Source organism: Macaca nemestrina, chromosome 6, assembly GCF_043159975.1.
Source record: "Macaca nemestrina isolate mMacNem1 chromosome 6, mMacNem.hap1, whole genome shotgun sequence".
Lineage (NCBI taxonomy): Eukaryota > Metazoa > Chordata > Mammalia > Primates > Cercopithecidae > Macaca > Macaca nemestrina.
This window is the reverse complement of record NC_092130.1, coordinates 85296500-85320752: the sequence shown is the minus strand read 5'-3', so window position 1 is coordinate 85320752 and position 24253 is coordinate 85296500. Positions and strand designations below refer to the sequence as shown.

Sequence of the window (24253 nt, the reverse complement as noted above, 5' to 3'; positions counted from 1 at the left end):
GATATTTTCATGGCATATATACCAGTACAGTATTTATAGAACTTAATGGAAAATGTCAAAGATTTATGGAGATAATTTTGAAATTTGATGAAAAAAATGACCCCAAATTTAAGATGGATAAAAACTGAAACAGATGATTCTCTAGTATGGTGCATTCGAAATAAAATTATTAATGTAAGAGATGAGGAAATGAGATAAGAAATTATTCCTAAAATTGTTAAAAAGCAAAAATTACTCAGTTTAACTAGATTACCAGAAATAAGTCTTGCTAAATAAGTAACATTTATTTATGTTGAGCCATTAGGAGAGAATAATAAAAAAGCTGACATTAATGAATATTTCATTGGTTTCATTCCTATTGTAAAAAGTATAGGTTTTTATCTAAGGGAAGAATAAAAAAAGAACAACTTAATTTTGGACTCTGATTTAAAAGATTGTTTAGAGTGAGACTGTGGTAGTGGTGATAACACGGTGGATAACAACAAAGGTGAGCATGCCAGGATTTTGGAGAAAAATCTAGAAGTACATGCCATTTATGGCACACAGTTTGAATTTATTGCTAACACAGATGGTCTCAACACTGCTGATTTGATGACATTCTTTGGAACAATTTAAACATTACATACAGTATCTTCAGGACCTGTCCAAATGTGGAACATTTTGAGAATAATGTCAAATTTGATCTAATAAATACAACAGGAATACTGATCAAATGCTGTTAAAGCAATTAAACAAAATTCAAAACGGACAATATCAGTTAGGTGAAACAACTGAAAAATTTTCAAATAGTGAATTGTGGATTTTGGCAGATAATGAGACTAAATTTATTATATCTATCCACATATTTGCTTGCTATTAATAATATTAGCAAAAGCTTAGAAAAAACAGATCTAACTTTGGCTATGTCACTTTTAGTATTTTAAAACTCATAAAATGTAAAGAAAATGATTTTATAGATAGAATGAAACTTCATGTGCAATATATAACAAAAGTGACAATCTGAAAAAATACAAGAAAATTAAAATGAGGAAATAAAAATGTTCACATTACCATGAAGGAGAAGCTTCATGTGTAAAAAATATTTTGAAATGAATTTTTGTAAAGTCTATTTTCTGACCAGTAGATATCAAGGTATATTCCCAACCAAAGAAAGATTTGAACAAATTAAATAACATCTTACTCTTTGAAGTTTTTTCCGAATGTTAAAAATGTGAAAGCAGAAGAATCAAGAAGTACTGTATGAATCTACATATTGTCTTAAGAGATTATGGAAATCACGATTGGAGCAAACTGTATGATGAAATTAAAATACTTTATAATATTTTGGGGGTTGTTAACTTATCATATGCAAAAATCACATGTTTGAGTATGGCATGTGAAATGAATGTTCACTTCTGAACCAAATATTGCTTTAATAATTTTATTAACAATTCCAACTGCCACTGCCTCAGCAGGGCTGTTTCTGTAAATATAATTAATAAAACTGTCTAATAATTTTGAACCAAGAAAGGTTGTCTGACTTGACATTTCTTGTTAATAGAGCTCGAATTATATGAGAATCTTGATCATAACAAATAATTAGTAATTTTGGTGAACTAAAAGCCAGATAAATATATTTAATAGAATAAATAATAGTATTTTATAAATTATTGGTGTCTTCATTACTCATCCAAATATCACTATCCATCAACACACTATTTAGACAGGTGCAATAGTAATTACATTCAATACTCTTTGTTACTTTACTGACTTTCAGAAATGTAAAACCAATAGCCTTACATATATTTAAACATTTTTTGTTGCTATGAAGTTTTGTAGTCAAGATAGATGATAAAACATATTTTAGATAACATTTTATTAACCTGATTTATAACTTTTAAATGTGGACCTCCTTTTGTGCTCTAGCACCAATCCTACAAATGTTATGGGTAGACCTAGGGAAGTGCTTCTCTTCTGCATGTGAGATTTATGAAATAGCCAGCAATTAACTTGACTGTTGCGCAGTAGCCTGGAGACCCATGCTTGGTCAGCCTCATTTAGGTTAATGACTAGTAGGATAGGCTCATGGAAAGCTGGGAGTTAGGCCATAAGTATGGACAACAAGCAAGCATATTTGCAGCCCCTTGAAAAGATTTAGTACAGACTGGAAAGAGCATAAGAATACCAGATGCCTGGGGATTAGGGTAAGGGGGAAGAGGTTACTCTTCATCACCTCTTCTCCATGCCTATTCTAGGATTTGTCATATTAAAGAGCTAGATGCTATTACCTGGCTTTAGTTTAGCCCTAATACTTTCAAAAACTGTTTTTGGGCCATGTGCAGTAGCTCATGCCTATAATCCTAGCATTTTGGGAGGCCCAAAAGGAGGATTACTTGAGGCCGGCAGTTTGAAACCAGCCTGGTCAACATAAAGAGACCTTGTCTCTATAAACAAGCAAACAAATAAAACATTTATGCTCTTATCTCACCTGTCCAAGTTTACTCAATTAGAACTTGTGAGAATATTAACATATTGTACTATATTGCTTTGATGGATTGTAGCTAAAAATAATTGTAAAATGCTTGGTAAAAATTAAGCCCAAATGAGTGTACCATGATAATATTTGCTATCTCTATAACACAGTGAAAACTTATATATCATGTGGTGATACGATTTGCCATATTTCCACTTAGTTGTTAATTACTCCTTGGAAATATTTTATATGGATAAATATTTATCAGATTTAATAAACTTTCTTCAGCCCAATTATAGACTTTTTCTTTTCCCATAACATGACCAAAAAAAAAAAAAAAAAAAAAAAAAAAAAAAAAAAAAAAAAAGGAAATATGTTTATCTACCTTGGATAGAGGAAGATTCAACTCCATTTATCTTCTCTTTTTCTAGCCTTCTGGTGGTAATTAACAGATGGTCCTTGTTTGATAGACCAATGAGCAAACATGTGCTTTATCTCTAGTGTGCAGAAGTAGTTTGTCATCTAATGCTTTATGTCATGACAGCATTGAACTTAATTTACAAAACCACTTTTGCCCACTTGGTAGATTATTTTATTTCTCAGTCACATTGGTTCAAACATCAAATCCATAAAGATACTTTTCTTCACTTTGTAGTGGAAGTTACCTTGAATTGCTATTTTGGTTTTATTTTCAGCACTAGTTCTTAATAAAACAAAATAAAATGTTAATAATATTTGCAAAGCGTAACAAAAATCTTGCTTTTTCCTCCTCTTGTGACTATGGTCTATATCAATGTAAATAACAATAGAGGCAAATGTCTACTGTTTTTGTTTTGTTTTTCTTCATCTGTATGATAGAAACCTATACTAGTTATATATTGATGTGTAACAGATTACTACAACAATTAATGGCTTAAAACAACAAACATACATTATTTCATAGTTTCTGTGCATCCGGAATTTGGGAGTAGATCAGCTGAGGGACTCTGACTCAGGATGTCTCATAAAGTTGGAATCAAGACATCAGCAAGGACTGCAGTCATCTCAAGGTTTGACTAGGGCTGAGGGACCTGCTTCCAATATGGCTTATTGCCATGACTGTCATTATTTTACCATATGGGCCTTTCTATAGGGCTGCTAAAGTGTCCCCACCGCATGGTAACCGGTTTCCCCCAGAGTGAGTGCCCTAATCTTTGAAGTCATGCTCCATCACTCCTTCTGTATTTTACTGGTGTTACAGACCAATCCTGATACAATGTGAGAGGACAAATACCAGAGCATGAATAACAGGAGGCAGGGTCACTAAAGGTCAGCCTGGAGACTAGATACCACAAATGGGATTGTATTTGGAATACTCAGTAACTAGGATTGAAGCCAAAATGCACCTAGGAAAAGTTGTGTCGTTTGAGTTCTTGAATGCTTCTTAGCTTTTGAGATATATATGGGCTACCATTTGAGGCAATGGTAAAAAAAAAGTTGGACTTGGAAGCCAAAAAGATCAGTTCAGTTCTAGGCCCTTACTACTTGTGGAGGAGATTTGATTTAAATCTGACTATCTCAGTTTGTTTTTCTTTAGAATAGAGGAATTAATACACACCCATCTATGCTTAATAGATTGTGGCACAAGAGAAAAAGTCTTAGTTCTAAGTATAGTGCCAGGCATACAAGAGCTAAACAAATGCTAGTTTCCTTTGCTGTTTCCTTCAAGATATCCAAGCAGAATTTTCTAAACATTGTGCCATGAAATACCACTTTGCCATTCCTCCAAAACCTCTAGATCTGTTGCCTCTGGCTGAGAGTGGCTCCCTCAAATGTGGCAAACAAATATTTATATCCTATTTTTTTTATCATTGTGAAAAACTTTGTGTACCACTTCTATAAAAGAGGATTTCCTTAAAATAGCCACTGGAAATTAATGTAGTACTAGAGGTCCTAGCCAGAGCAATTAGGCAAGAGAAAGGAAATAAAAGGCCTCTAAATTGGAAAGAAAGAAGTTAAATTGTCCCTGTTTGCAGATGCCATGAGCTCATATACAGAAAATCCTAAAGACCCCACCAAAAAAGTGATAGCACTAATAAGCAAATTCAGTAAAGTTGCAGGATACAAATCAACATACAAAAATGTATATATACATATATACTTCAAAACAGTATGTTGTACACAGTAAATACATACAGTTTTATCCATTAGTTAATTTTTTTTTTAAATAATTGAGATAGTAAAAAAATAGCGACAAGAAAGCACATCATAATCAGGTACTCAGTCTAATTATGATTACCTCTTCCTGAGAGAACTGTTTCAACACAGTCATGAGAAAGTACTTAGCAACATCTTAGAACAGTCTTCCCCAAACTGCCTGATCCCCAAAGCAAAGGTTCTGACCTAAATTATAATTGCCAAGGGATGGTGCTGGGAATCTGTATTTTTAACAAGGGTTTCTAAAATTCTTCTGGTTAGGGAAATCTAGAAAATACTACATCTGGTGAATTTATCTCTGGAAGGTGTAATATGGGGAGCCTAAAGAGTGGAATGGGGGAAACTGGGGTGGGACAAAGGTGGGAGGAATTAGGTACCCAGAAAAAATAAAAGGGAATGTTGAGATTTTCTCACTTAGAAATTCTGGCATTGTCACTGATTTAGCATTTCCAGGTCCGTGTGTGTGTGTGTGTGTGTGTGTGTGTGTGTGTGTGTGTGTGTGTATAAAGAAGGGTGTGGAGCCATTACCAGTCTGTGGATACTATATTTGAAATTCATTCCGTGTAACTAGTATGTAGGATGTGCCCACTGTGTTTAGGATCTCTTAATGTGAAGTGGCTTCCCCATCCCTGCTCAACTACTTTGGTATGATGAACTAAGCAAAACAGCTCTCTTTGCCTACTCTGCATTTGATAGTATTACTCTATCTGGAATTCAAATGCCTACCATGTCTGGGCATGAAGTGCAGAGTGAAACTGACTGGTTTAGGAAGATAGGGAAGATCTCCAAGTTTATTTTCAGTGGAAAAAAAAAGGAGAGAGAAAAAACAGGATGTATAATATTTTACCTTTGTAAAAAGGGGAGAAATAAGACTATCAATGCATTTTTTTTTGGAATTTGCCTAAAAAGACAATAGAACAATAGAAGAATTCACAAGAAACTAATATAAGAGATGACCTTGAGAGAAGTTGGGGGGTGATGGGCAGATAAGACACAGAGGTGGGAATGAGACTATTTACTGTACAGTATACACTGTTTTTAAAAAAAGATTTTGAACTAAATGAATTTATTCCCTTTTTAAGAAAATAAGAACAAAATATAACAATATGCAGGCCACACCAGACAAGACTATGGACTGAATTTGGCCCATAAAATGCCATTTGAGACCTCTATATGATACAAATCCCTGTACCTAAACCAATGAGGTCTGAATCATTGATCATTCATTCAGTAAACATTTACTAAGTGCCTCCTGAGGTCCAATCTACATGTTTAGGTGCCAGGGCACTATCCCTGCCCTCAAGGAGTCTCTGTCTCTAGTGGCCTTGCTTGGTGAATATTTAAAAACATATTATTTTTATTGCTTAGGAAACTTTAATTAATAACTGTTTTCAATCTGAATCTCTAGTGAATAGGTAAGACTTAGTTGCAGATTAGCAATACATGTTTGTATATACACAATTAATATTTAAGACCATACAAATATTTTGATCTTAACTATTTTGAAATAAGCCCTTCTTAGTCTTGTTTGCCCTGTTAATTTGTTAGGCAAACACTTATGTTCATTATCCCAAGATAAACTTAAACTCAAGCCAAGTCAAATAATTGCAAATTCTAGACAAAACGAATATGTATTAATGAAACTTAAATGTATTTGTAAATAAAATGTCTGAGAGCAAACTGTTCTCAATGATAGGGAGGAAATATGAATAAAGAGAGGAGAGAGAGTCAGGAATAAAATAGAAATCTGATCTACCTTTCCTTGTAGAAAAAATAGATGTGACCTAGCCTCTTTGAATCTGGTAATCTAATCTTGACACTAATAATCTTATCTCTTCTGGAGGCATATTTTGGCTTCTTCCCCCACAATCCCCACCACATTAACTCCTGGAAATGTACGGTGCATGTAGAAAAGCAATGACTTCTTCCCTGCGGTAGAATGGAGACCTGTGTTCCCCAATCCCCTGTAAAGGTGCCAGTAGAAGTTTAGATTGGCTCAGATGTAGAAATACATTTCCTACCATGATGCTGGGAAACGTTTCAGGTTTCTGGGTTCTTAAAGACTCTGCTGCCTGAAAATTCTATTCAAAAGTCTACTTTGCTATAACTAATTGTTAGTCAAGCAGCAGAGTTACTCAAGACAAATATTACTGATTTTGAACTGACATTAATATCTTTAGAAAGCCTAACTATCTGTGTGGGGCAACGTTCTTAATCAGAATGTCACCTGAAGGTCTCCAGAAATTAAATAACTTTATTATTTGAGAAGAAAAATATTCATTAACGTTTTGCCATGTATGTCTGGATAAATGATTCTTTCTGGGCAATGAAACAAGAATGCCAACACTATATGTGTTTAATAAAACTTGTGCTAGGTTGGCAGTTAATATTATATTTAGTAGATTTTTGCATCATTTCAGTTGTCTTCTGTGACATCACAAAAACCCCCAACATTTAGTGACTTAAAACAATTCACTGCTATTGCTCATGGCTCTGTAGGTTGACTAGGCTCAACTCAGCTTGGAGTTCTTGTTTGGGACCTCTTATATGGTGGTGGTCTGATGGTAGCTGGGGCTAGAGTAATCCGAAGGCTTGCCTGGGGTGGATATCTAAGATGGCTTCCTGACGCACATCTTTGACTTATCTTCTGGAATGACTGGAAGAGCTAGAGGTTGGTATCTTTCTCTGTCCACATGGCCTTTTCACATGACTATCTTCAGATTCATCACAATGTTACAGTGTAACCATGGAGTAGTTAGAGTTTTTATGAGAGCAGTGCCTCCAGAGTGAGAATTCAAGAGACCCTGGCAGAAGCTGCAAGACTTTCTATGACCTAGCTTAGAAGGTCATGCATCCTCAGTTTTGTTGCATTCTATTTGTCAAAAAGCTAGTCATACACAGGAGCCAACTGAAAGAGCTCCCAATGGCCAAAGCTGGAACAATTTAAGCAACAACAACAAAAAAGTAGTGTTAGATTATAGCCCAAAGTATACACTAGGAATCTTTGCACAAATGATCAAATAAATGAATAAATAAATGGATAAGAATAGACAAACATTCCTTGAAGAATTTAAATGATTTGTGTAGATATTGAACCCTCAAGGAGGGGAAGCATAAATACCCATTCCTTCTTTTAAAAAAATTATTATACTTTAAGTTCTGGGTTACATGTGAAGAACGTGCAGTTTTGTTACATAGGTATACATGTGCCATGTGCCATAGTAGTTTGCTGCACCCATCAACCCGTCACCGACATTAGGTATTTCTCCTAATGTTATCCCTCCTGTAGCGCCTCCCCACCCCCTGCAGGCCCTGGTGTGTGATGTTCCCCTCCCTGTGTCCATGTGTTCTCATTGTTCAGCTCCCACTTATGAGTGAGAACATGTGGTGTTTGATTTTCTGATCTTGTGACAGTTTGCTGAGAGTGATGGTTTCCAGCTTCCTCCATGTCCCTGCAAAAGACATGAACTCATCCTTTTTTATGGCTGCATAGTATGCCATAGTGTATATGTGCCACATTTTGTTAATCCAGTCTATCATTGATGGACATCTGGGTTGGTTCCAAGCCTTTTCTATTGTGAATAGTGCCTCAGTAAACATAAGCATGCACGTGTCTTTGCCATAGAATGATTTATAATCCTTTGGGTATATGCCCAGTAATGAGATTGCTGGGTCAAATGGTATTTCTAGTTCTAGATCCTTGAGGGATCGCCATACTGTCTTCCACAATGGTTGAACTAATTTATACCCCCACCAACAGTGTAAAAGTGTTCCTATTTTTCCACAACCTCTCCAGCATCTGTTGTTTCGTGATATTTTAATGATTGCCATTCTAAGTGGCGTGAGATGGTATCTCATTGTGGTTTTGATTTGCATTTCTCTAATGACCAGTGATGATGAGCATTTTTTCATATGTCTGTTGGCTGCATAAATGTCTTCTTTTGAGAAGTGTCTGTTTATACCCTTTGCCCACTTTTTGATGGGGTTTTTTGCTTTTTTCTTGTAAATTTGTTTAAGTTCTTTCTAGATTCTGGGTATTAGCCCTTTGTCAGGTGGATAGATTGCAAAAATTTTCTCCCATTCTGTAGGTTGCCTGTTCATGCTGATGATAGCTTCTTTTGCTGTGCAGAAGCTCTTTAGTTTAATTAGATCCCATTTGTCAATTTTGGCTTTTGTTGCCATTGCTTTTGGTGTTTTAGATGTGAAGTCTTTGCCCATGCCTATGTCCTGAATGTTATTGTCCAGGTTTTCTTCTGTGATTTTTATGGTCCTAGGTCTTACATTTAAGTCTTTGATCCATCTTGAGTTGATTTTTGCATAAGGTATAAGGAAAGGGTCCAGTTTCATTATGTTGCATATGGCTAGCCAGTTTTCCTAACACCGTTTATTAAATAGGGAATCTTTTCCCTATTGCTTGTGTGTGTCAAGTTTGTCAAAGATCAGATGGTGCTAGATGTGTGGTCTTATTTCTGAGGGCTCCATTCTGTTCCATTGGTCTATATATCTGTTTTGGTACAAGTACCATGCTGTTTTGGTTACCGTAGCCTGATAGTATAGTTTGAAGTCGGGTAGCATGATGCCTCCAGCTTTGTTCTTCTTGCCCAGAATTATCTTGGCTATGCAGGCTCTTTTTCGGTTTCATATGAAGTTTAAAATAGTTTTTTCCAATTCTGTGAAGAAAGTCAGTGGTAACTTGATGGGGATAGCATGAATCTATAAATTACTTTGGGCAGTAAGGCCATTTTCACGATATTGATCCTTCCTATCCATGAACATGGCATGTTTTCCATTTGTTTGTGTCCTCTCTTATTTCCTTGAGTAATGGTTTGTAGTTCTCCTCGAAGAGATCCTTCACATCCCTTGTAAGTTGGATTCCTAGGTGTTTTATTCTCTTAGTAGCAATTGTGAATGGGAGCTCACTCATGATTTGGCTCTTTGTTTATCTGTTATTGATATATAGGAATGCTTGTGATTTTTGCACATTGATTTTGTGTCCTGAGACTTTGCGGAAGTTACTTATCAGCTTGAGGAGATTTTTGGGCTGAGACAATGGGGTGTTCTAAATATTCAATCATGTCATCTGCAAACAGAGACAATTTGACTCCCTCTCTTCCTATTTGAATATCCTTTATTGCTTTCTCTTGCCTGGTTGCCTTGGCCAGGACTTTCAATACTATGTTGAATAGGAGTGGTGAGAGAGGGCATCCTTGTCTTGTGCCGGTTTTCAAAGGGAGTGCTTCCAGTTTTTGCCCATTCAGTATGATGTTGACTGTGGGTTTGTCATAAATAGCTCTCATTTTGAGATATCTTCCATCGATACCTAGTTTATTGAGAGTTTTTAGCATAAAGGGCTCTTGAATTTTGTCGAAGGCCTTTTCTGCATCTATTGAGATAATCATGTGGTTTTTGTCTTTGGTTCTGTTTATGTGATGGATTACGTTTATTGATTTGCATATGTTGAACCAGCCTTGCATCCCAGGGATGAAGCCGACTTGATCATGGTGGATAAGCTTTTTGATGTGCTGCTGAATTTGGTTTGCCATAATTTTATTGAGATTTTCGCATCGATGTTCATCAGGGATATTGGCCTAAAATTCTCTTTTTTGTTGTGTCTCTGCCAGGCTTTGGTATCAGGATGATGCTGGCCTCATAAAATGAGTTAGGGAGGATTCCCTCTTTTTCCATTGATTGGAATAGTCTCAGAAGGAATGGAACCAACTCCTCTTTGTACCTCTGGTAGAATTCGGCTATGAATCCAGCTGGTCCTGGATTTTTTTTTTGGTTGGTAGGCTATTAATTATTGCCTTAATTTCAGAACCTGTTATTGGTCTATTCAGAGATTCAACTTCTTCCTGGTTTAGTCTTGGGAGGCATAAATACCCATTCCTTAAGTGTGGGTTGCTCGTAGTGACTTCCTTCTTAAGAGTACAGTATGGGGGTGGGGGTGGAACAGAGTGCTGCGGCCATAGATCAAGGCCATTATCAACAGTGATAAATCATGTTGATGGTATGTATTCTTCATTAGAGTCATAAAAATGACCCTTTATTTTTGTGGTCCTCCTTCCCAAAACTCATAACCCTAGTCTAATCATGAGAAAAACATCAGACAAGTTCTGATAGGGGATATCCAACAAATACTTGACCAGTACTCCTAAAAATTGTCAAGGTTATCAAAAACAAAGAAGGTCTGTCTGAGAACCTGTCATAGCCAAGAGAAGTCTAAGGAAACATGACAAATAAATGTAATGTGATAGTCTAGATAAGATACAGGAACAAAAAACAATATTAGACAAAAAACTACATAAATCTCAATAAACTACTGTGGACTTTAGTTAATAATAATGTATAAACATGGATTCACTAATTATAACAAATGTACCACACACTTGTAAGATGATAATTATAGGAGAAATTGAGTGAAGGAATACATGGGATCTCTCTGTACTATGGCCTAATTGTTTTCTATAAATCTAAAACTGTTATTAAAAAAAACGTCTGTTAAAAAAGAAAAGATAGTCATAGGGCCAGCCCAGATTTGAGGGCAGGGTGTGAATAGTAGGAGGCGTGGTTTTCGGGGGGATGATCTATAATAGTACCCACTTTGCTGATTTTCTTCTGAGAATCTACCTTTCTACCCCTCCTCCCAGTTGATATGGCTGGAGCCTCACCCTTTAGTTCCAGAGATAGAGCCAGTGACTCCTCTCTCACCACAATGGGAGATTTGCCTCTCCTTTGCCACATGATAGTTTCAGAGGTGAGCAGGGACTTAAGATAGGGCAATCAAAGTAATTCTCAGTCTGCTGGAAAAGTCCTTCTGGCCTTGAACTTGAGTATATAAGAGGTGGGAGCTGTTTCCTCTTATCTTGCCATCAGGAGGAAGAGAACTTGGAGGTGCCAGGGCCCACTAAATAGAGTCTGAGAAAGAAGCCAACAAAATCAGGTAACTGGGTGGGATACAGCCAAAAGTTAGAAAAAGGCTGTGGGACATTATAGAGTCCAGAATCCACTCCTGTTTGGAAAAGCTCCACCTCTAGAGATTTCCTAGTTACACAAGCCAATAGTCTTTTTGGGGTCTTAAGTCAGTTTGATTTGACATTTTTTCTTGGTCTCTTGCAATGGAAAAAGTTCCCAAATGATAGAACAAAACAATGTATTGTCCTCCAGTTTATTTCTGTGTTAAAGATGATCAGAATATCAATTGATTTTCAGATTGCTGCCCTATTTATTCCCAAATAATTCACTGTTTATCTAAAAATAAACTTGCAAAGAGTTAATTGGTTGATAAGAGCTCTTAAATGGTTACATAGCAAATGGAAAGTACTCAGTAAGTGTTCAATATGATTATAATTTCAGCTTACTTTAAAAAGTTAAATCTTTTTAGTAGAACCTCCCATTTAGCCTTAAATATGCCAGTGATTATCATAGTAAAAACTTTGAGGAGCTGTATGACAAAGTGGCTAAGAGTATGCGTTCTGTAATCTAATAGGTGTGGATTAAAATTCCAGCTCTGCTTCTCACTTGCTATGAATCCTAGAGTAAGTTACTTAACCTCTCTGAGCCTCAGTTTCGTATTCTTAAAATTTAAAATAAAAATACCTCCCAGAAGTATAGTGAAATAATGCTTGCAGAGGTTCAAGCTCAGTGCCTAATGCAGAATAGGATTTCATCAAATGTAATTGTATTATTTTATGCTGTGTGAAGATGAAATACTGAAATATTAGTCTAGAAAAGACTGGTTGAATAAAACAAAAGCCCATGGAAGTGACAATGCTGAGTATCTTGTATTAATGTATATATTGCCTACCCCAAAATTAAAATAAAAAAGTCTTAAAATTTATAAAATTTGTTTATTATAGAAGATATGACTAATAGTATATCTGAAAATTTTGGCTTACCATACTTTTTCTAAAATACAAGATTAAAAATGCTTAACTCAAAATGTGTCACGATATCATTTACTTGGCAGATCACATGTTCAAAATCAACTATGTTCTTCTGAAATTATTAATAAAAAAATTGCAAAATGCTGACCAGTAAGTTGAATGAGACATCCATTTGTTCGAGGGTCTCAGTGTCATAAAATTAACCTCATAGTCAATAAGGGACATCAAATTGAAATTATTTAAAACAAAGTAGAGGGACTGAAAAATAGTCTGTTTAGTACAAAATAGCTTTTAACAAACAAATTAATGCAAGTGGTTTCATTATTGTAATGGGACCCTTTTGTTTGCAAATAAGAAAATCCGACTAAAACTATTTTCTCATCTAACAAATCTTGAGGTAGGGTGGCTCCTGGCTTAGTGGTATCAAGAGGAACTCAAAGTTTCTTCATCTTTTATCTAACTCCCTCCCTGGTCACAAGTTGGCTACAGTAATTCCTGCTATCATAGTCTCCCATTAACATCTAGAGGTAAGAAAAGAGGATCTCTTTCTTGTGTTTCTGTAGAAGAATGAAGAAACCTTTTTCAGAAGCAACTTCCCCACTGTCCTATTCTGTATAGACTTCCCTTCAAGTCTCACTGGCCAGAACAGGGTCATAGAGGAAATAAAAGTATCCCAATTGGTTTAGATGACTGAAGAGTCACCTTTGGGGGCTGAGGCTGGAACACTTGACTATGTGGCTGAATGCAGGTAATTCTCTCAGAATGGGAGAAGAGAAGAATGAATGCAAGGAAGCCAAACAAAAGCCCTGCTTCACTGATAAGCACCATTCAAAAAAATTCAGAAAAAGAATTCAATGAAGAAAGCATACTTTCAAATGCCATGCAATAATTGGAAGGAATAAATATATAGCAACATATATAGATCTTAGAAACACAATATTTAGTGAAAACAGTGGGAAAGAATAGAACCTAATACAATATTTATGTTGCTTAAAAAAAACACATATATTGGTACTTTCACATGCTGCTGTTAGGAGTGAAAACTGGTGCAAGCACTTGGGAAAATGGTTCAGCAGTGCTATGGTTTAAATGTTTGTGTCCCATTTTCTCCCTTAATTTGTGTTGAAACCTAACCCCCAAGGTGATGGTATTAGAATGTTGTGACTTTGAAGGTGATTAGGTCATGAGAGTGAAGCCCCCATGAATGGAATTAATGTTCTTATAAGAGGAACCCCAGAACTTTAAAAGTTTAAAACTTGCCCCTTCCACCATATGAAGACACAGCTAGAAGATCTATGAAAAATGGTCCTTCATCAGATACCAAATCTGCCAGTGTCTTGATCTTGGACTTTCTAGCCTCCAGTACTATGAGAAATAAATTTCTGTTTATAAACTATCCATGTAATGGTGTTTTTGTTATAGAAGCCTGAACAGACTAAGATAAGCAGGCTCTAGTAAGGTTCAACAAAAATATGCCCTATTTCCCTGCAATTCATCTTCTATGTATGTATACATGCTTACCTATGTGTCCCAAGGACATGGATGAGAATATTCACAGTGGCACCATTCATAATAGTTCCAAACTGAGAGCTACTCACCCAAGTGTCTATCAACTATAAAATGGATAAATAAATGGTGATATAGTCACACACTGGAATACTGTACTGGAATACAGTATTTGCTGGAATACTATACAGCAATGAGAATGAATGAATGTTGTGTGCTACACAGATGAAAGAAGTCAGTTACTAAAGAGTATATAATATATAATTCTATTTACATAAATTTCAAAAATAGGCAAACTTGATCTATAATCATAGAAGTCAAGAGAGTGGTTACCTTTGGGAAGTGAGCTGCAGTTACTGGGACGGGCCTTCTAGAAGTCTAATAATGTTTTTATTTCTTAATATGGCTGGTGGTTTCATGGGTTTATTTTTTGTGAAAATTCATAGAGCTGGCTGGGCGCAGTGGCTCATGCCTGTAATCCCAGCATTTTGAGAGGCTGACGTGGATGGATCACCTGAGGTCAGGAGTTCGAGACCAGCCTGGCCAACATGAGGAACCCTGTCTCTACTAAAAAGATAAAAATTTGCTGGGTGTGGTGGCAGTCACCTGAAATAACAGCTACTCAGGAGGCTGAGTCAGGAGAATTGCTTGAATCCAGGAGGCGGAGATTGCAGTGAGCTGAGATGGCGCCATTGCACTCCAGCCTGGGCGAAAAGAGTAAAACTCTGTCTCAAGAAAAAGAAAAAAAAGAAAAAGAAAATTCATAGAGCTATACAATTTTGACTTAGTGCATTTTTCTGTATGCATGTTATACTTAATAAACTCTTTTTTTCTTTAAAAAAACCATGCACTTGCAAAATAGCATTCACTTAATAAATATTCAGTGCTACTGCTAAGCACTGTCCAGTTACTGGTGATACAAAGTAAACTTTGTTCTTGACTTCATGGAGCTTAATTATAATAATAAAATAAATGTAATAATAATAACAATAGATAATACTTAAATTTTGTGGATTGTATGCCAGGTAAAATTGCAACCCTATGAGGTAGATACTATTATCAACCCTATTTTAGAGTTGAGGAAATAGAGACATAGAATTACCTGCTGAAGGTCACATAGTAAATAGCGGAGTGAAAATTCAAGCCTAGTAGGTCTAACTTTAGGGTTTTTAGGATTTAACCATCATGTCCTATTGCCTCTTATTTTAGTAAGAGGAGATAGACAAAAAACGTATAGGTACAAAAAAGTTTATCTGGTGAGGCAATAACTGCAACTGTGAAAAATAAATCACAGTATGGAGAGAGAAAGTGACAAGGGGGAGTGTTACTTTTTAAAATAAGACGATTAGGGAAGTTTCCTTCCCCATTTTTAACATAAAGAGACATTTAAACAAATGCATGGAATGGGCCATGTGGATAATTGAGCAATGCGTATTTCAGGCAGAAAAAAAACAGAGCAAGTACAAAGTCCCTGAGGTATGTTTAGTAAGTTCAGGAAGTGTCTAGGAGGCCAGTGTGGCTAGAGTAGAATGAGATAGGGGAGAAGGGGAGGAGATGAAGTAAGAGGGTTATCTAGTGCCAGATCATGGACAGCATTGCAGGCCATTGTATTTTATTTATCCGATAATAATATATATAATTATAAATAATCCAATATATTACTTATCCAATAATATATATATAATAAACATATTAGAGTGAGTAGGGAGAAGAATGGGTGACAGGATCTTGAATAAAAGAAATAAATAGAACAAGGGAGAGATCTAGTATCAACCTATTAGGCTGGAGTGCTACGAATTGAGTATTACTAACTCAACTCTGCACCTAAGTTGTGGGGTAGGGGTGGATACAATTCTGGCTTAGTCTTTAATTAAAGTGCACTCCATGTTCCATCTTCACTCCACCATGAGTTATCCAAAAATGTAACATAATTACATCAAATCTTCACTCCATGGAGGAAAGGCATCCCTTAAGTATGTTAAGACTCCCCCATTTCTGATAATTCATTCCCATATGGGCAGCAGTGTCTACAATGGATGGCTATGGCTCTGGCCTGCAATGTGGCAAGAAACTTCTTTACTTATTGACAAAATATTTTACAAAAGAGTAATAAGACGTGGTGTATTAGTTCGTTTTCATACTGTTGATAAAGACATACCTGAGACTGAGAAGAAAAAGATGTTTAATTGGACTTACAGTTCCACATGGCTGGGGAGGCCTCAGAATCATGGTGGGAGGTGAAAGGCACTTCTTACCTGGTGGTGGCAATTGAAAAATGAGGAAGAAGCAAAAGTGGAAACCCCTGATAAAACCATCAGATCTCCTGAGACTTATTCATTTTCACGAGAATAGCACAGGAAAGACCAGCCCCCATGATTCAATTACCTCCCCCTGGGTCCCTCTCACAACATGTGGGAATTCTGGGAGATATAATTCAAGTTGAGATTTGGGTAGGGACACAGCCAAACCATATCACATCATTCCTAAAGAAACACATTAGCGTAAGACTTTTAAAAAATGTATAGCCTAATAGTTTTACTTTTACCTGGGAATGTCAGACATATTGACAAACTACATGTGTTGATGCTTAAAACAGCAAGTTCTTCAAAACAGACATTTTGTAAGCACATAGATAAGCCTCAAGAAGCATCGTTTCTTATTCATATTTAAAAATTAAATAGGTTTTCATCCAGGGCAGGGTTGCGTCTATATACTTCATTGGTAGTAAGAGAGATTTTGTTTTAGGTTAGAAAAGTTTTGATTTTTTTCAGGTGAATTAGGGCAAATTCTACTGCCCTCTGTTCTTTATTTTTAAAGTGTTTGTTTTTAAACAAAGTTTCTATAAGAACTCAAATGAAATAATATTTAAAAGCATTGTATCCTGGAAGCCCAAAAGTTGTACTTTAGAGTCCAACAAGGACCTTCAAAGAAAAAAGAAGAGTAGAAAGAGAATTGTCTTCTGTAATTTCTCTCTCAAATGAGTTTTTAGGTTTCAGGGCTACCTTAAAATTGAATTGTAAAATAGGTGGGCACTTTGAATATTAATTTATAATGCATTCATTCATCTATTAACAATTTCTTGAGTGTCCACCGAATGTCAAACACTGTGCTAATTACCTGGGATATATTGATGAGGGAAAATAGACACAGTCTCTGTCTTCATAGTGCTACAAGCTAATAGGGCAGGGTAGTGGACATCAGTAAAATAATCACATAAGCGTGTATAAAACTGCAAGTGTGACAAACATTGTGAAGAGGCTCATGATGCAAAGAGGGAAGCCTGCTCTGGAGACATGATGATTAAAGTCTCATTTGAAGGAAGAAGGTAGTAATTAACTTGCCGAAGGAGGAAAGGGAGAAGGTATGAAGAAGAAGGAACAACATGTGCAAAGCCAAATGATTATAGGGAATATAGAACTGAAGGGAGGTCAAGATGGCTGGAATTCTCAGTTAGAGAAAGCAGGAGTGTAGATGAAGGTCATATTCTTTCATTTGTTTCATCAATATTTGCTGAGCACCTATTATGCACTAAATATTGTTCTAAGTGCTGGGACTATTTAAGTGTTTAGTTTGTTATAAAAGTGAAGACACTGAAGAGTTTTAACCAGGCCAGGATGGGGGGTGGAGTGGTGATAGATCATATGATCATATTTGTGTTTTGCAAATATAACTAAGACGTGGTGTATTAGTTCGTTTTCTCCAGTATGGAGAATGGCTGAGAAAAGGCCAGAGTAAATTCACTGAATGAGTTAGAGGCTACTACAGTAATTCAGCTAACAGACAATGATAGCTTTGATGAGGAGAGTGATGCCAGAGATGACCAGAAGTAGGTGGCTTCAAGAGATAATTTCAGATGCAAAATAGGACATTATGATAGACTGAGGGGGCAGAAAGGTAAATGTCAGGGATTTGTTTTAGTTTTCTAACTTGCACAGCTGAATAGATTTACATAAAATAATGGCAATAATAATAATAATCGACATTACCAGCAACTTCCACCTAAATTTTGGAGTGGTGAGGGGCTGTGGGTAGGAATTACTGAGATGTAGTCTTCAGTCAAAGTAGAGTCCTTCCTCTAACTCACCATAAATGACCTAAAATGATTGCCTCAAATCTCTTCCTGATTTTTTTTTCTTGGACAGAGTGGACATGTCCCAAATATGTCAGAACTTCCCCATTTCTGATACTCCAGGTGAACAGCAAAACCTTTCATGAGTTGCACGGCTTTGGCCGTGCAATGTTGCCAAGAGTCTTTTTTCACCTTTAGACAAAGCTCCTTCTGAAAAGAGCAATAAGATGTAGTTCCCAAAGAGTAAATTAGGTATCCAATGGAAGGGGTGAAGCAAGGGGTGGAGAAGAATATACACCACACTCTCCGCCAGGAGCCATGTAGGATCACAGCCTGGAGCATGGAGGTACAGCCTGTGGGGCTGGAGCCAGGGTGAGTGAGAGGGCATGGCCAAGAAAGGCTGAGGAAGCAGGCTGAGCTGACATCCCGGGGACCCTTTGTGCTTTGCTCTGGTTTGACTTTACCCTTAAAGGCAATGGGGAGACTTTGAAAAGGTTAGGAAAATATCAGAAGCAAGATTAGATTGGCATTTTAGAAAGATGACTTTATAATAATTTTTATGCTGTTCTTATTTTATGTACCTTTTCTGTATGTGTGTTATTTTCACAATAAAAATGTTTTTTAAAAAAGAAGACCTGATTTTGTCTGCAGTGTAGATGGGTTTAGACTCAGAATGTGAGAAAAAGATGCAGTTATTTTCCTTTTGGGGTCTCATTTATTTATCTGTAAAAATATGGTCAATAATACCTCCTGGCATTATGTATGTTATATTCCCAGCATATAGTACTCAAGTAAATGCAGTTCTTATTAATTTTAATGATGAAAGGGGTCTGAATTAAGACAAATGCAATGGGAATGGAGGAAGGGAAACAGATGGCAGTGATATTAAAGAGGTAGATTGTACAAGCATCAGGGGCTAATTGAATGCCTCAGGGAGGCAGGGTGAGGGAGCTGCCATACTTCCCAGGGATCCCACTTGGGCTACTAGGCAGATGGTGATGTAATTTACTTAGAAAGAGAAAACAGGAAGAGTCCAGGGTTATTGGTGGAAGCTTGGGAATGAGAGAAATTATGAGCTCAATGTAGGACTTGTTATACTTGGGATGCACATGGAGATGCCTGGAGACAGTTGGCTCTATGGGTCTGTAGCTCAGGGAAAGTTAGGCTCCAGGATGGATATTGGGGAGGTGGTATTTTCTGAGGAAAATGTACTCAGAGTAATGAACAGAGAACTGAGATCAGAAGCATAGGGAGCATTTTAAGAGAGAAGCAACAGAACAGGAGGCAAAAAAAAAAAAAAAAGAAAGAAAAAAAAGAAAAGAAGAAGAAGAAGGAGATGAGGAAAAAATGGTCCTATATATTAAGAGTAGAAGGAATTATAAGACAAGAGAGGAGAAAATTTTTAAGAGGAAATGAGTAGTTAATATTGTCAGCTGCCACAGAGAGGTCAGCTAAGGTTTGCACTGGGAAAAAAAGCAGTAGATTTAGTAATGATGGGGAGGGAGAATATCAGAATTTTGCCAGACACCCTTGAGTCTAGAGTGGTATGGCTGGAGTCCAGATTGCAGTCTGTGGAGGAGTGGACAGGAGGTAAGAAGTGGACATGAGGTTGAATTGCCCTCTGTTCTTTCAGGGAGTTTGGCTGTGAGGGGAAAAGAGAGACATAGGAATGGTGAAGTTTTGTTTGTTGGTTTTAAGAAGTGAACCACTTGGATGTGCAGGGAAGTAGCCAAGCTAGAGACAGAAATAATTCTGAAGTACAGGGTGGGAGGGGGTGGAATTTGCTAGCACAGGTGAAGGAATTAGCCAGAAACCAGAAAAGGAGGGTCACTTCCTCTGTGATGAAAAGAAAGCTGGCACTGATCAGTGCGGATAAAAATAGATAGAAGTGTGTGTTGAGATGGGCGTGTGTGGTGAGATGTTGAGGAAGTTCATGCTGATCATCTCAATAGTCTGCGAAGAGGTCTCTGAGGAGAATGGTGCTGGCCATAGGGCAAAAGCATTAGGAAGAGTAGACGTGGTTTTATGAAGCTATTTGGGGGAGCAGCTGCTCAGAAGTGAGCTTAGACAGGAGTTGAGTGCTCCAGTCCCTGCTGGGGTGGAAGGTGGCCAGTGGCTGGGTTTCCTGCAATAGTGCTCCCTGTTGCAGCTGTGGGATTGAGGAACAGGATAGCAGATGGCAGCCAGTTGGAAGACAAGAGAAACTGATAGACGAGTACTGAGTGTGTGGAGAAGCTGGCTCGGAAATGTGGGTCCAGGGGCACTCGTGAACCCCCAGGATTTAGCAACTTTTAAAAACCTAACTAAAAATAAATTATTTATGTAACTTGAGGTCTTTGGACAATGGGAACACAAAATAAATTTTAAAATACTGGTGAGACAAAGGCAGTATTTACACAGGTATTATAAACATTTTGGGCCCTTGAGCCCTATTCTAAATTAACTTAAAAAAATCATTGCAAGATAATGTATAGGTATCCCGTTTTTCGTCTTTTCCTAAATTTCCCTAATGCATTTATATCTGCTTGGTAAGGGGAAATTAAATGGGTTATAAGTAGCTATTGATGCTTGATTTTTCATTCAGGCTTTGTGTGTGTGTGTGTGAAAGAGAGAGAGAGAGACAGAAAATCAAGTCTCTGCATTTTGTGACATTAGATGTCAAGTGTGACTTCTAAACAACAATGTATGTGGGAGTTGATATTGGTGTAGATCTGTAGCTAAAATTCTCTTGGAGAGTGATTTTTTTTCTGGTAGGAATAAAGTATTGAAGTCATACTGTTCAGGAATTTGTCTTTCAAATAAAAATATCTTTAAAATTCTGGCAGGAGGTAGGTAAGTTAAGCAGCTAGCCTGGGGCTGGGGGTAACTGCCAGGTTAGTTCTGGAAGGAGCCAGTTATGTCAATAAATATTTGCTGCCGGGTGCTGCCTTTTAAAGGAGCACTTGCCTCTTATAAAGTTCTCCCCTAGGGCACTTTGAACTGGCCTGGATGGGCAGAGGAGGGGGAGAGAAATTAAGCCTTTTAGGGGAGACCATCAATGGCTCCTGTGAGTGATGAGGTTAGTGTGATGGCAGCCAGATTTCCTGCCAGAAATCGACCACCCCTGTGTTATAAAAATTTTGGGAAGAGTTTTATAGTGCCACTGTTCTTAATAGTCTCAAATTGGAAACAAAATGCCAATTCCAGGAGAATGGTTAAATATATTCTAGTTAATTAATTCTGTCATGAACGAAGAAGTATAGATACATCCAACAACCAGATTAATCCTTATCACAAAAGGATTGAGTAAAAATCTAAAATCCCAGAAAACCATTTATAGTACAATGCCATTTTTGTAACATTCCTAAACAAGAGAAGGAATAATAAACACAAAGCTTAGGATAGTGCTTACTCCTGAGGGGGCAAGGGATAGAGAAGACAGCACAGGGGAGAGCATGTAAGTGACCTAAGTTTTTGCTGATATCATTATTTGAGTTAGTATGTTCATGGGTGTTTATGTATTAGTTGAAATAAAATATTAAATAAAGAGGGCCATACATTGATTGGTGGAGATAGTGCATTAGAAAGCAAAGAAGTATGCATTTCAAGCAGCATGACATTGTGGGCACTAAATGTGACCATCATGTGGGCCCCTTTGGCAAGCCCAGCTCTTCTCACTTGGTGGGCTAGATTGGTCAGACTCTTCCTACAGGGTTTCTCTTCTAGGGTTGTAGATGGACTACAAACAACTGAAGACTTCAGAAAGTGATGAGTACAAGACACAACCACACAACCAAACCAATCAAGACAATATCTTCATGAGTAGATATGTAGATATATCTCTGGCTAGGTGCCCAAGAATAGATTAGTTGGATGAAAGAATATGTACATTTAGATTTTTTTTTTTAATAGATGCTGCCAAGTTACGCTCCAAAAAGGTTGTACTAATTTGTAAAACCTTGTTTCCCTACATCTCTGCCAACACTGGTGATTATCAGTCTTTTGTCTTCGCCAACTGGCAAAAAATGGTATCTCACTGTTGATTCAAATGATCAATTTTTAGATGAGCTTTTGGTGTGGAAATCATTAGTGAATAGAGACTCTTGGGGCACATATTTCTGTTCCATTATTGATGAAAGAATAGCTGTAGTTGTACATGCCTAAATACTTTGGGAACAAGTGTGACTTGTGATTAGGTCTATTTATTACTCTCTGATCCATTTGTTCAGGAAGTAACTCTTGCTTAAAACATGTGGGAGAATGGGAGAGGAGGAGAGGAATATTCCCCTGGTGCTTTTGTGTGCCCTGCAGTCAGTGGGTTAGGTGCTTTTACATATCATTTCATTGAGTTTATTCTTCAGAGCAGCCCTCTGAAGTGGTATGGAGACCCAGAGACTTGAAGTCTTGCTCTAGTCCTGTAGTTGGAAGGTGATTCAGCTAGCATTCTGATTCCCAAAGCCCATGCTCTCATTTCAAATGTTTATTTTTCCCTTAAGCCTAACAGAAGACAGCACCAACTTTAAGGATTTGGTCTTTTATTGGGTCTATTCCAGTGGTTCTCAATCTTGGCTATACATTGGAAACTCCTGAGGAACCTGAAAAATTACTAATGCCTGTGTCCTACTCCCAGAGATTCTGATGTAATTGGTCTGGGGTATAGCCTGGACATTAGGATTTTGAAAAGCTCCCAGGGGATTCTAATGTTCAGCCAAGGTTGAGAGCCATTGGTTTAATTCAATGACCTCTAGACTTCTTTTTAGATTTGCATTACCTGTAATTTGATTTTGTGACACTCTTTTGGCACCTTATCTCCTAAAAGTTTTGTGAGTTTTTTCCTTGGTTTATTTTGAGACTTTTGGAAAATTTCCACGATAGACTTTGGAATAATTACAGATATCCTGGTGCAAGATGAATAGAAAGACTGCATTACTAAATTCAGTCTGGGAATTGCTGAGCTAATTATTTATCAGATCTTTATTTTGCAATTTAAAAAATCAGTAAACCAACTGCAGCATGACATAAGCACTCTTCTCGTAGGAGAGTATTAGCAAAATATCAGTATCACTTATGACTTTTCACAAATACATTTCATCTGTTACTAAACATTAAATAGGGCAGGACAGAGAGCTCAAAAAAGAAAATATGTCAGATGTAGTAAATAACATTTTATTCCAATATTACTCAGTTTTTCTGGGAATCATTTACCTACTGTCTTATAAAAGTAAAATACTTTCTGGTTGTTGACCACATACATATGATGAGCTTAGTTGGTAAAAACATTTCTCCCACCTATGACATCAGGATGCCTCCCCCATCTCCACTGCAGCTTTGGAAAAACTAGACAGTTATTTTGGCAGCTCAAAGGGAATCATAGTGCCTCTTACCTATGCAGTTGTTGTGGTTTATTCTTAATATGTGTTGACCTTTGATATTATATTTCTTGGTGGTGTGGGCAGCAGTTATAAGAGAGCTGTGTAATGATTCTAATGGAGATCTTGTTTTTTCCTTTCCAAAGCACTTATTATTGTTGTTTTATTATTGCTGTTACTATTTTAACTTGTAGTTTTTTTTCCAAACCAGTTTAATGTAGCTCTGATTATGAGGGCCTATTCTATTTCTGTGTGTCTTGGGAGCTTTTTTATTTTAAAAAAATATTTATTTATTATGAAGACAGGTTTTTCTCCGTTGCCCAGACTGGAGTGCAGTGGCTATTCACAGGCACGATCATAGCACGCTGTAGCTTTGAACACCTGGACTTAAGCAATCCTCTAGCCTCAGCCTCAGCTTGTAGTTAGGGCTACAGGAGCAAACCACCGGCCTGGCTTATGCTGGGAGTTTTTCTCTTCTCCTTCTAGTTTTATTTTCTGTAAGTCTTATTCATCACGGCATAGTCCAGAGATCAGCTTTGCAAAAACTGTGTACTGGGAAGGGATAAGAAAAGTCACACTTGGTAGGTTTTGCTTTTAATTCTGTGTCAGTGATTTCCTGTGGAAATTTGGTTTATTCTGTGTCATAATTTCCTTATCTATAAAAATGGAGATAATAGTTCCTGATCTCCCCAGTTAAAATGAGAAACATACAGTATTGCTGTATGTGAAAACGCTTTGAAATATATAAAGTGTGGTTTAGTTCAATACTATTTATTTTGAGTGAGTGCATTTTCCTTCT

The 24253-nt window shown here is 37.0% G+C and overlaps 1 long non-coding RNA gene across 3 annotated transcripts in view; it reads left to right on the top strand.

The window, feature by feature from the left end:
• Window positions 1–2827: 2827 nt before the first annotated feature.
• Window positions 2828–24253, top strand: part of LOC105491994 (uncharacterized) — a 123424-nt gene continuing 101998 nt past the window's right edge. For all 3 annotated transcript variants that reach the window (XR_011624856.1, XR_011624857.1, XR_011624855.1), the window contains exon 1: window positions 2828–7319. This is a non-coding gene — a long non-coding RNA (uncharacterized lncRNA). The remainder of the gene's footprint in view (window positions 7320–24253) is intronic.